Raw genomic sequence first — 12,616 nt, 5'->3', positions numbered from 1 at the left:
GAAGATAAATGGGGAGTAGGAAAATTGTTTTGTTTTTGTTATGTTTATGTTGTCTTGTTTGGTTGTTTGTTAAAATGTGCATATATGTTGTTAAAAAATAAATACTTACTTTGACAATGAAAATCAAATATTAACTACAACCATGTAATAAAAATAGCCTATTATCTCTCTCTCTCTCTCTCTCTCTCGACACAATGATCATTCAATAACATGCAGTCAATGCATTAAATAAAATGTAACATGGATGATTTGAACACATGGAGGAAGCTGAGCAACCACCAGGTGCTGAAAAGTGCTTTATACAGTTCACCAACTTTCAGCACCACGGACAGCAACATGGTAAAGTGTGCTTATAGGCGTGTGTGTGTGTGTGTCGAAATGCATACTTTTAATTACTTTGGTGGAGGACAACATACTTGGTCAATAACGCTGATTCTGATGTTTGCCCACTGACAACAAAACTACTTTCAAACTGGAGCTCACTGGCACAGAGCAACAGTTCACGGCTACCCGGGTCACCTCCGGCCTCCAGGACACGCACCTCCGCCTCCCTACTCACCTCATCGGCCGACTTCATCCTGACAACGCCCCCATGCTGGGTGAGCTGCAGCGCCTCAGGAGAGGGCCTCAGGAGGAGCTCGGAGGACAGAGGACTCTGAAGACAGGCCTGAAGTCCATTCTGCAGAGTAGAGACAAGTACAACTTTTTACTGCAGGGAGGAGGCCTGTGTCTGCTCTCACTCACTATTATTACACATCTTTAATCATGTCATGCTTTACTGTGTTGTATCTGCTTTTATTCTTTTGAGCTATTTTATAAATATTAGTTTGTATAGTGTTTTATGCCCAGGGGCAAAAAAGGTGTTGTTGGAAAAAAGCACGGTCTAAACAGTTATACTAAAAACACTTTCTCCTCCACTGGTGACAGTGGTAGAGAGGAGATCTCTGGACAAAATGCTCTCCATCATGGACAACACACACCACCCTCTGCACAGCACCTTCACCGGGCAGAGGAGCATGTTCAGCGAAAGACTGCTGTCACAGTCGTGCTCCACGGACAGACTCAAGAACTCTTTTGTCCCCCTATAGGCCATAAGACTGTACAACACTTCACTGTCACAGCAGGGAAGAAGCACACGGTGAACCCTGGACTCTTTTTTCACTTTTGTTCTCATTCCTCATCTGCACTGCTGACCTCAGAGTCAGCCCCCAATTTGGATACTGTAATGCATATTATGCTGCCCTCACAGCGCGTGAACTTGTGCGTAGCTAGACAGCTAGTTAACATCCAGTAGGTCTTCAATAAACACACAGGGCTTGCTTTTCCTGTCCTTTACTGAGTCTTGACCGTTATGGTTCTTTTTTGTAAAACTGAAACATTACAGAGAAAATAAAATACGTAAGTATTCAAGCACTGACATATTCACATACGGTACAGCACATAAGGTAAGTATCACACGTGTACTCGACTGAATGCAAAATTTCTACCAACATAAAACACAATTTTACTACTTAACAAACATTGTGCTCATGTACATATTTACTTACAGACAAATGTTCTCCAAGGCAAAAGCGTATCACAAAAACAGTAGCAACTCCATGAATTCTGTTGTCTGTTTGTGCTCGACACAGAGACTTAGTTAACTAGCAAGAAAACGAAGTTACGTCAAAGATAGACCGACAAAACAAACAGTGGTAAGAGCGCTCACTCTGTCGCTATTTCTAAATCCCAACTGACAATAGCTTACTTTTAACTTTTTAATCCACTTTTAACTAACTTATTTAACTTATTAATTATAATTATGTCCTGATTAACTTTAAGGACAGCACACATATTGATAGTCACTTTACTGAGCACTGGTCACTTTAAAGATAATCACCCTAACCATGTCTGGTTTCATCCTACTGTTGTGTTATGCTACATCTGTAATGGTTGACATGATCACCCTAATTAGGTCAAGTTTCACTCTATTGTCTTCAACACTTAATGCTAATCTGCTCCCCAATAGTTGGTGAGCCAATTTACATCCCTGCATTGACTGTTTAACGACTGTACTCACACCTCTGGCACTACCTCCAACACCTCTGTACCAGTGGGTGTGGACTGTAGCTGTTTCCGTTCTACGTTCGTGAAGCTTTTTTACGGCCCTCATGGGCGCTGTCATCTTGGAATTTTGCAACCAGAGTCTGCGCATTAGGGTCCGGCGGGAGGAGCCCTGGCAACACGCCCCGCCCACTTTGCGTACCGCTCTGATAGCTTACGCAGCCCAGCTACGCCAAGAACTTAAGAATCTTTACGGAGAGAAATTCATCTACCGACCATAGAGGTGAGTACAAAACCACCATTTATTTCAAGTCAAATATCTAAACGTAGTTCATTCAGAAACTAAGAAAATCACACTTTTTATATTAATTATTGAATTTAAACGTTTTTTCGTGTCCTGTATGTCTTGTTTATTGCTACTGGATGCCTTGAATTTCCCTCAGGATCTATCCATCTATCTATCTATCTATCTATCTATCTATCTATCTATCTATCCATCTATCTATCTTCTTTAACTCTGTGGGTTATTAAACCTTTTATTTTTGGCAAAAAACGAACTAAAACTATTTTTAGCTAAGTTAGCAACATAAGCTGTGTACAGATCTAACATGCTGGTGAAAATATGTTATATGATTGAAAGTAGTGATGCACATAGTACTAAAGTTATATCTGCTGTCAGTAGTTACTTCAGGTCTATGTACATTTACAGAGTATATGTGTTTCTGTGCATAACTGTGGAGTTGGTAAATGAATCTGTTTCATTAAGGTTTCTGTTTGTATGGACCTTTTCTCTGGTTCTTTTCCTTGTCTAACATGTTTATCTCATTGTTTTTTTATCATCCTCATTTTAGACACAAGAAGAAAGATGGCTGATACAGATACCCCTGCCAGCTCACCTGATGGTCTCCCTTACTTTGTTCTCCTCTCGGTGAACACCTTTGGACTGTGGAAGGAAGAGAGCATGCAAACTCCTCACAGAGAGACTCCTGTCAGACAGGGATTCAAACCAGTAACCTCCTCACTTTTATAACTGAACCATCATTCATCATTCAGTGGTCAGGTCCTGCAATCCTCCGAGGACGAGCTGGAAGAGAGAGAGAGAGAGAACATGAGAAAAAGGAAATCCTCAGTTTAATGTATAATATGTTGGTGAAAACAGGGAAATACCTATTAAAAGACATCAAATCTTCATCAATGATTATAGATGCAAAATAAAAAACATTAATATATAATTTTGGGAGAAACGTGATCTTTATGCCTTCTTTTATTGAGCCTGTCTGTCTCCCCCTAACCACCATAACAAGCAGCCTGTTTTTATAGTCTGTGTCAGGTTTTGTCAAGTTATAACACAATTTATTAATAAGCGTCATTAAATGTACAACATGATCAACATGTGATTATTGGATTGGTAGTGTGTGTGTGTGTGTGTGTAAGCTCATGCTGAATATTTGACAGGTTTAAGCAGCGTGATGCTCGGTTAATATTATATTACACCACCGCTGATTGTTTGTGTTCACGTTTCTGTCAGTCTTTTAAATCAGACAGAAGTTATATTAAATCAGATCTTACTTTAGTTTTATCCTGATATCTAGAGACATATTCTCCCTCATTATACAGTATTATAAGTTATATTAAATCAGAGCTTACTTTAGTTTTATCCTGATATCTACAGAAATATTCTCCCTCATTATACAGTATTATAAGTTATATTAAATCAGATCTTACTTTAGTTTTATCCTGATATCTACAGAAATATTCTCCCTCATTATACAGTATTATAAGTTATATTAAATCAGATCTTACTTTAGTTTTATCCTGATATCTAGAGACATATTCTCCCTCATTATACAGTATTATAAATATCAGGCTGCATGGTGACATGTTAATGTCTGTATAACACACTCTTTACACAGACTGTAAACATGTACACATCAGTAATTATACAGATTTATAGTATTTAACTTTGTTTTTGTCCTTGATACTTTTTTAAAAACCTTAGCAGACCTATTTATTATTTACTGAAACATAACTGTACAGTCAATGAACGGCATCTATGAGCTGATTTTAATTACCATGTTTTGGTTTTAAATACAATTCCACTCACAAAAACGATATAACAATATCAAGAAACATATCATGTCAGTTCTTAGGTTTGCTCATATTAAAAAGTAAAATAAAAAGATAAATCATGCCTGATAAGTAACCTAGCTTAGACTGCTAATATGTTAGCTCGCTCATAACGCTTTAAGCAATGACAGATAAATCAAACTTTATTACTTACTGTAAAAACTGCAAAGCTCCCTTAGAGTCCACATGTCCGTGACATTAGTTTACTGCAGAAAAAACAGCTTTCACCAGCTCAAAAAAAGACGAAAAAACTGAACAGAAAAGCTCCGTGGGTCTCAGCTTCACTTCACGACGTAACTACGTATTCACCAAGAGCGCTACGCAAGATCCGCGGCTGTCAATCATCGCCATGTATGACGTCAATCCCGTTTTTTAACCTCAAATAACTTATTTAAAACAAACTTCACAGAAAAATGAGCACTTGAACACCATGTAGGGTGATAATATCTAATGATCACAGCAGAGTTTAGGTCTGGAAAAAAATTATGTGACGAGTATTTTAACTTAACAGTTTGACCCGTCTGTTATCATTGAGGAGGCGGGGTTTATGACCTATACTGCAGCCAGTCAGTAGGGGGCGATCTAAAAAAAAAAGCTTCACTTCACAGGGGACCTTGTCCCGTCCATTATTTTTAAAGTCTATGCTCTGTACATGCACATGTAACTAGTTTCTAGAAGGTCAGCACTTTGTTTCTAAGGCTCTTTAACTGTTTACAGGTCTCTTTTAATCAGCACATGTTTTTCTCTCCTCACAGGTTATGTACATTATGCTATATAAGTTTTAAGTCTAACTGCTAGCTGCTCCACACACACACACACCCTAACCCTAACCCTAACCCTAACAGCAGGGCGTAGGACATAAGGGCGTCCTTGTTGAGGGCGAGGGGCGTTTGTGACGTGTCGCCGCCTTCGCGCTCTGCCTGGTGGGAGGCCAGAATGCTGCAGGCGTAACCCACGTCGTGGCTCAAGAGCCACTTAAATGTTTTCCCCAGTATTTGCCAAACTGGAGCTCACTGGCACAGAGCAACAGTTCACAGCTTTCTCATGTTCACATGACACACTCTTGTCCTCCGCCTACGATCAGGAGTTTGAATGACAATTCGTTTCACCTATTTTCTTCTCTATTACATAAGGACCAGCGAAGGCCGCAGAGAGAGAAGAACTGGTATTAGGCAACAGAATCAAAACTTGATCACCTGGATGAAACGAGCGGGTGACAGCTTTCTGATCATATCGTTTCTTCATTTTCTTTTGAGAAGAGGTGAAGGCCTCTTTGGCTAGAGAACAAGCCAGCTGGAGACGATCTCTTAGTTTGCTATCATACTTAGGAATATTCCTAATGCTGGTCTGTGGTGTAATTAATTGCTCTTTAAGGACCTTTAAAAGGCCTCTCATCTCATGACCAAGCACTAACTCGGCTGGACTAAAACCGAGAGACTCCTGATCTGCCTCACAGGCTGCAAATAGTACAAAGGGAAAAAATCATCCCAATCTTTCTGAGAAGAATTACAATGTCTGCGCAACATAGACTTCAGTGTTTGATGGAAACGCTCAAGCGCCCCCTGGCTTTCAGGATGGTAAGGGGTCTAAGTCACATGCTCAATCCCTAGTGTCTTAAGTACCTGAGCAAAGACCCTGGACTTAAAATTGGTACCATGGTCAGTTTGAACCACTTTCGGCAGACCAAATACAGAAAAGAACTTGACCATAGCTTTTGAGATTACCAGGGCTGTGAATGGGCAGAATGGCCTCAGGGTACCTAGTGGAAGCACACATGATGGTTAATAGAAACTGATTCACAGATTTTGTCTTAGGCAGTTGTCCTACACAATCTCCAATCACTTTCTTGAAAGGTTCACCCATTACTGGAATGGGGCAAAGAGGAGCAGGAGGAATCACCTGGTTTGGCTTACCAGCAATTTGACAGACATGACAGGTACGACAAATACGAACATCAGCTTTTAATCCAGGCCAGAAAAAATGCTTCAAGACCCTGTCATAAGTCTTCGTGATCCCCATGTGTCCTGACATTGGATGATTATGTGCTAAAAATAAAACCTGAGTACGATAAGCTGTAGGGACAACAACCTGACAGATTGCACCCCAGTCTTCACCCTCAGAAACAGCCTTTTTCCAGAACCGCATGAACAGACCATTTTCAAGGTAATAAGCCAATTTTCTCTTTCTAGCCTCCTTCATCCTTGCTTAGAACAGAAGAATGGCATTTTGAAAGCATGACATCACCTTGCTGTGCCACAATGAATTCTTCTCTGGTAGCCAGCTGTTTTACAGCCTCTAGACTAGATGAAGATTGTACCACATCAGATGCCAGGACTTCTGGTGGACTCTTTAATTCTGGCACCACAGCAGGATTCTGCTCTTCAACTAGAAAAGAGTCACCAAGGTCAACACCATATTTCTGAGCTTGGGCCCGTGTAACTACACAAGCTGGAAAGATCTCTGGGGACCACAGTTCTGTGTTTTCAGATAAGGAGATCAAATCAGAGTCATCACACACCTCAGGTACTGGGCCAACCTTACCCCCTGCGAGATCATTACTGAGAATGAAGTCAACACCTTTAATTGGCAAGGAAGGAAGAACAGCAACTTTAAAAACCCACTTATTATTGATGACTGAATATGAATGTTATGCAAAGGGGCACTAACAAAACTCAACACCCTGGACTACCGCACTGGCTTTGCATGAAGAAGTGGAAGATAAAGGTAGGATGCCTTCTCTGATAATGGACTGAGAACCCCCCGTGTCTGTCAGTATTGTCACAGTTTGTTGATGTTGCAGATCTCCAGTGAGTGAGACACAACCTTCTGAAATGAAAGGTTTGAAACACGGATCAATCACATTGTCAATGTGTGACTTGTCATTACAAGGTCTTGACAAACTTTTGATAAGACCAACGCCTTTTGGCTGGGTTGAATTTGTAACAGACTGATTTTTTCGTTTCAAAGAAAAACATTCAGCTTTGACATGCCCCCTTTTGTGACAATAGGAACACTCACGACTCCCACGAGGTGCTGAATATGGACTCAAAACCTTTTCACTGTGAGACTGATTGATACCATCCCTTACACCATGATTGAAATCAGGCCTTAAAGGTGGTGTAGGTCTCTGGACGTAAAGAGGAGAACACATTTTTATGGGTTAGTACAAATTCATCAGCCTTCACAGCTGCCTGAGACAATGAAGTCACCTTTTGTTCATTTAGAAACATCACCATCTTTTCGTGTAAATTAGCCTTGAAATCCTCGACTAGCATTAGCTGACGAAGAGCCTCAAAATTGTCATTGACTTTATTAGCCGCACACCACTTATCAAGAAGAACTCCTTTTTCACGTGCAAACTCACTAAACGTTTGACCACTAGTTTTTCGATGGTTCCTGAATTTCTGCCGATATGCTTCTGGCACCAGCTCATAAGCACTCACTATCGATTCTTTAAGAATAGACTGGTGTAGTTTTGAGTCCTAAAACCAGGAGGTGAGTTAGCATTTTGGCGCCGTGGGTTCCTAACTCTAAAAGTCTATGTGGATTTTGAATGTGTTTGTGTTTAGACTGAAATAAGGTCTCTGGTTAACACAAGCTGAAGAGATGTTGATGTTTTGTTAGTCGAGATAAACTACGTTAGCTAAGACCCCACTTGTAACTTTTAAAGTTTTTACGCAAACTAGAAACGAGTAGCTAACTGAAACTACAGTGGTTGTCATGGAGACATTAAACGTCATCACACCGGGAACTCTCTCCCTAATCCTCCTTACAGCCTCTAGTCATGTTTTTCAGTGCTCTTGCAAATATTAGGTTAATAAACAACTTATTAAGCTAACGTTTAGCTATCTTGTCAAATCCACTGATTAGATCGATGAAGCATGACGGTCGTGACGTCATTATAAATCGACCGCGGTGTAGTTCGCTAGCGCATAACGTTAGCTTTTTACTTCTCTCGGCTGCATTAACTCTTCAAACTTCATATTTCATCTTGTAGTGTATTTTACATGTGATACAATGTAAGATAAACAGTTATGTGACTTGTAAGTATGCTGTTAAAATGTGAACTTATGTTAAAGCAATTAGTGGTCTCAAGAAGAGCTTGGTTTAACACCAAAGAGCATGAAGTGGTTTATTAGGGGTTGTTTCCTTCAGACTGAGTAGGATAACATTTGGGTCTAAACAGGAGTAAACAGGTGTTGATCCCAAGAAAGAGATAATAAAAGTCAACCCTGCATGGAATTGTAAATCTTAAGGCCATAAGTTCAGAGGAAGTTTAAGGAGGTTAACAGTTGTTGTCTTAAGTCCAAATAAGGACTTGGATGGTTTTCTGTTTTCTTTGACCAATGCTGTATAAATACGAGAGTCTTTCTTTGTTCGAGAGGGATCACATTTGGCTGGTGACTCTCCCAGGTGTCATGGCTAACCTGGACTGATGCTGTTTCTTGTCTTTGTAAAGAAATGTCTTACATTACAAGCAAGTCAGTGTCAGCGGATATTTCTTCATTATCTACACATCATCGTCTAAGGAGGAGAAACTACAATGGCAACAAAATCAGCTTTCTACCATCTGAAAACAAGAATCAAAGGTTTTCTGACCAAACAGGATTCAGAGAAATTTGTTCATGCTTTTATTTTCAGCAGGCTGGATTATTGTAACGGTGTGTTTACATCAGAAATAGACTTTCTGCCTCACACCAACAAATTAATAGTTTGTAAAAGGTGTTACCTTATCGAATACTTTTACATTATTCTTTTAATGATTTCTTCCTTTTGCACTGTTTTCTTCATTTCTGTTGCACTCTTTCCTAAAGCTTTGCTTTGATGTATTTCTGTTTTTATGTCTGTAAAGCACTGTGAATTGCCTTGTGTCTGAACAGCACTATATAAATAAATGTTGGGTCCAGCCAGGATGACAAAGTTCAGGCTGTGTCCCTTTGGAGAACCATGACAAAAGACTCTTTATCCCAGCATGCCTTGCAGGTACTCCCAGAAGGCTTTGCCACACGTAGCACATAGGTGTGAAGTTTGGGAGGGATAAAACCGGTTGTCGGCCATTGTTCTGTCTCTTTCATACGTCGTCTGGCGACGTCCGAGGATACCCCTCTGCTTCCTGTTTCACAACACGCTTCTCTTTGTTTAAAAGTTTGGGCGCGCAGCTAATCCAAGGCTTTGAAGCACACCGACATCCTGAATTCTGAGCTCAGCTCATCCATTTGAACGCATCTGTAAGAAGAGCGTCTTATTTCTCCCGTAGTAAAACGGTATTGAGAGAGATTGTAAGGATTACGTCTCGTTCTGTCCTGTAAAGAAAGGACATCACCAAACAACTGCAGGAAGACGCTAAAGATTGTTCCGAAGACCCCTTTTCTTCCTTCATCAACCGCAGACAAAACGGTTCCAAGTGAGGCTTAGCTAGGTCTGGGCAGTTAGATATAGAGAGTGTGTTTAATAACTGAGTTATTATTGTGAAACGGTGATAATATTTGCTTGGTGTTTGACCACTGTGTCTCAGGTTTTATGAGAGTAAAACCTCTTTTGTTTTCTTTATTTGTGCCGCTGCGTCCCGTGTGTTTCTCTGTGAACTCTCGTCACATCTGAGTCTATTACCCGGTCATAACCGGGTAATAGACTGTGGCCCGCGAGACCATTTCCCGCGAGACCATTTCAAACGGCCAACAACGCAATAAAATGTTACACTCATAGTTTGAGTAGACATAAAAAATGTGGAAAAAATATTTTTCTGAGACAAAACAGACGGCTATTTATGTCCGAGCCAACGTCAGGGTCAGTGAATCCAGCACGTGATGCTGCGGCAGTGATTGACACGGAGACAGATGACAAACGATGCACCATGGCGACTATCAAGAGAAGGAAGGTGGATGCAGAATGGCGCGTATTTCAGGAAAAACGGACAAATTATTTTTTCTTTGTCGAAGTGACAGGCAAGCCAGTGTGCCTAGTTTGTGGTGAGGCGCTGGCAGTAATGAAAAAGGCAAATGTCGAGCGCCACTACAGCTCGAAACATGCTAAACTCCACGAGTTGAGAGGACAAATGCGTTTTGATAAGATTAATGCTCTTCGTCGGAGTTTGGATGCCCAACAAGCAGCTTTTACACAACCACAGACTGACAGAGAGAATATTGCGCGTGCAAGTTTTGTGGTGAGTGAATTAATAGCCACAAAGCTGAAACCTCATGCCGAAGGAGAGTTTGAGAAGGAGTGCCTCGTAACTGCTGCGGAGCTTCTCGCACCCGACAAAGTGAAATTATTTCAAAGTGTCAGTTTGTCTCGACGAATTGTTGCAGACAGGGTTACTGACATGGCAAAAGATATTGAAAAAACACTGAAGGACACTGCAAGAGACTTTGAGTATTTTCCCATCCTGAGGAGACATGCCCTGAAGTTTGCATCTCTGTTAGGTACATTGTACCGCTGTGAACAGTTCTTTTCAAAACTGACTCTTGCAAAGACTCGCTTCCGCTCAAGACTAACTGACGCAAACTTGGAAAACCAGCTTCGAGTAGCATCATCATCACAGCCAGCTGGAATCAGACGCCTCACCAAAGAGAAACAGTTCCAGCCGTCGCACTAGGTGAGCCTGACATGCATAGAAATGCAGCAATCATGAGGCTTAGTAACACAGTGGTTATAGACTTTTTTTGGTATGTGTTCAAACTAGTATGGCCCTCTGAGGACTTTATAAAAATTGAAATGGCCCTTGATATGAAAAAGGTTCCCCACCCCTGGTCTACATATTGGTTGCTGAGCTCTATGGTGACCATTTGAGCGTGTGTGATGAAGAGCTGTGTCACATTCAAACTTTGAGTTCAGACTTTGTGTACAGCGTGCACATCTTCATCTGATCCCTACAAACTGGATCAGAAGCTGTCACACTTTTCATGTTCCTCACTTCCTGTCTAAAAGAAGAAAAGCAGCTCCTCAAAGTCAACGTCAGAATGTCTCCATGTGTGTAGTTTAAAGTTGATGAAGTCTGGTGCAGACTGTGAGCTCCTCTTCATCTTGTTGTTGAGTGAAAACATCAGTACCTGTCCTCACTGTCTAACAACAAAGACTCTTTAAGGTCTCATTCACTGTGTGCTCCACATGGCTTTCATTGAAGGTTCAGTGGAGACACGCTCACATCAAACCAGGGCCTGAAAGTGGCGTACGCCACTTCAAACACACAGTCTGTGATCTCCAAACACAAAGCTGATGATCAATCGATCTTTCTTTGTGACAGAGGTGGGACAAAGTCATTGGTTTGCAAGTCACAAGTAAGTCTCCAAACATTGAGTCTTACTCTTGATGCTGAAAAGGCGTTTGATCGAGTTGCCTGGCCTTTTATTTTTGAAACATGAAGAAACTTTGGATTTAGTGAGACTTTTATTTCATGGCTACAAACAATGTATAGTGTCGGTCGCGAATGTAACGGCTCTAAGACTCGGCTCTTTGAAGTGAACGACAGGAGCCGGCTCGTCATTGGAAGCCAGATGGGAGCCGATTAGTTTTTTTCTTGTCTTTTTTCTGTTAAAGCTGGATATCATTGGTGAAGATGTGCGGTTGTGTCTGTGTCCTCACTGAGCAGGGGGAGGGGCTTATACACACAGCAGACGAACAGGAGAGAGAGACAGAGGTTGACGCCTCTGTTATGTCCTCCTCGTATTTTTCTTTAAGTTTCCTTTCATTAAAACTGAAAGTAAACACAGTCGCGACGTGACTGCAGGTCTATTTTTAGAACGGCATTTAAATGAATCAGAGCAACGATGTAACGTAGTTTTAAGAGGCAGCGTTAATCAAGTTATCATTTGTTGCAGCAAGAAAGGCAAAGAGGAGAAGGGGAACTTTTTATTTTGAACTTGATGTTTTAGAAAGAGCTCAGAGAATGAGAAACAGTGAATGAGCCTATAGATGCAACAGATAGACAATAGAGATGTAAGTGTAGCACCTGCGTGAAGTTGGCCCCCCACCCCACGCAAAACTTCGGGGTCATAGTCGCGTTTGTTTGTGCTTCGTTTGTGCTGTTTCTGTTTTTGAGTTATTAACGATTATTATATAGGTCATCCTGAGGTCACCAAGCCCCCCATCTTCTCCAAATCGACCCGGAATTGTCTTGTTTGTTTGTGCTTCGTTTGTGCTGGTTTGTGCTGTAAAAAGTTTCGTTTGTGCTATTATGAATTTATAGAAATAGCGCATTTTAATTTCACGCGATGACGTCACTCAGCCCCCCATCTGCTCCGAATCGACCCAGAACGGTCGCGTTTGTTTGTGCTTTGTTTGTGCTGGATTGTGCTGTAAATATTTTCCTTTGTGCTGTTTTGGTTTTATAGATATTTTAAGTCTTATTGTCGGACTCTCTCAGCACAATCAGGTTTTATGTCTCTCTCTCCCTCGCTCGCACAGCACGACACCGTAATACGTTGTACAGATTTTCCGTTTTTACGAG

Source organism: Symphodus melops, assembly GCF_947650265.1.
Source record: "Symphodus melops genome assembly, chromosome: 9".
Classification (NCBI taxonomy): Eukaryota; Metazoa; Chordata; class Actinopteri; order Labriformes; family Labridae; genus Symphodus; species Symphodus melops.
This window is presented reverse-complemented; position numbering follows the sequence as displayed.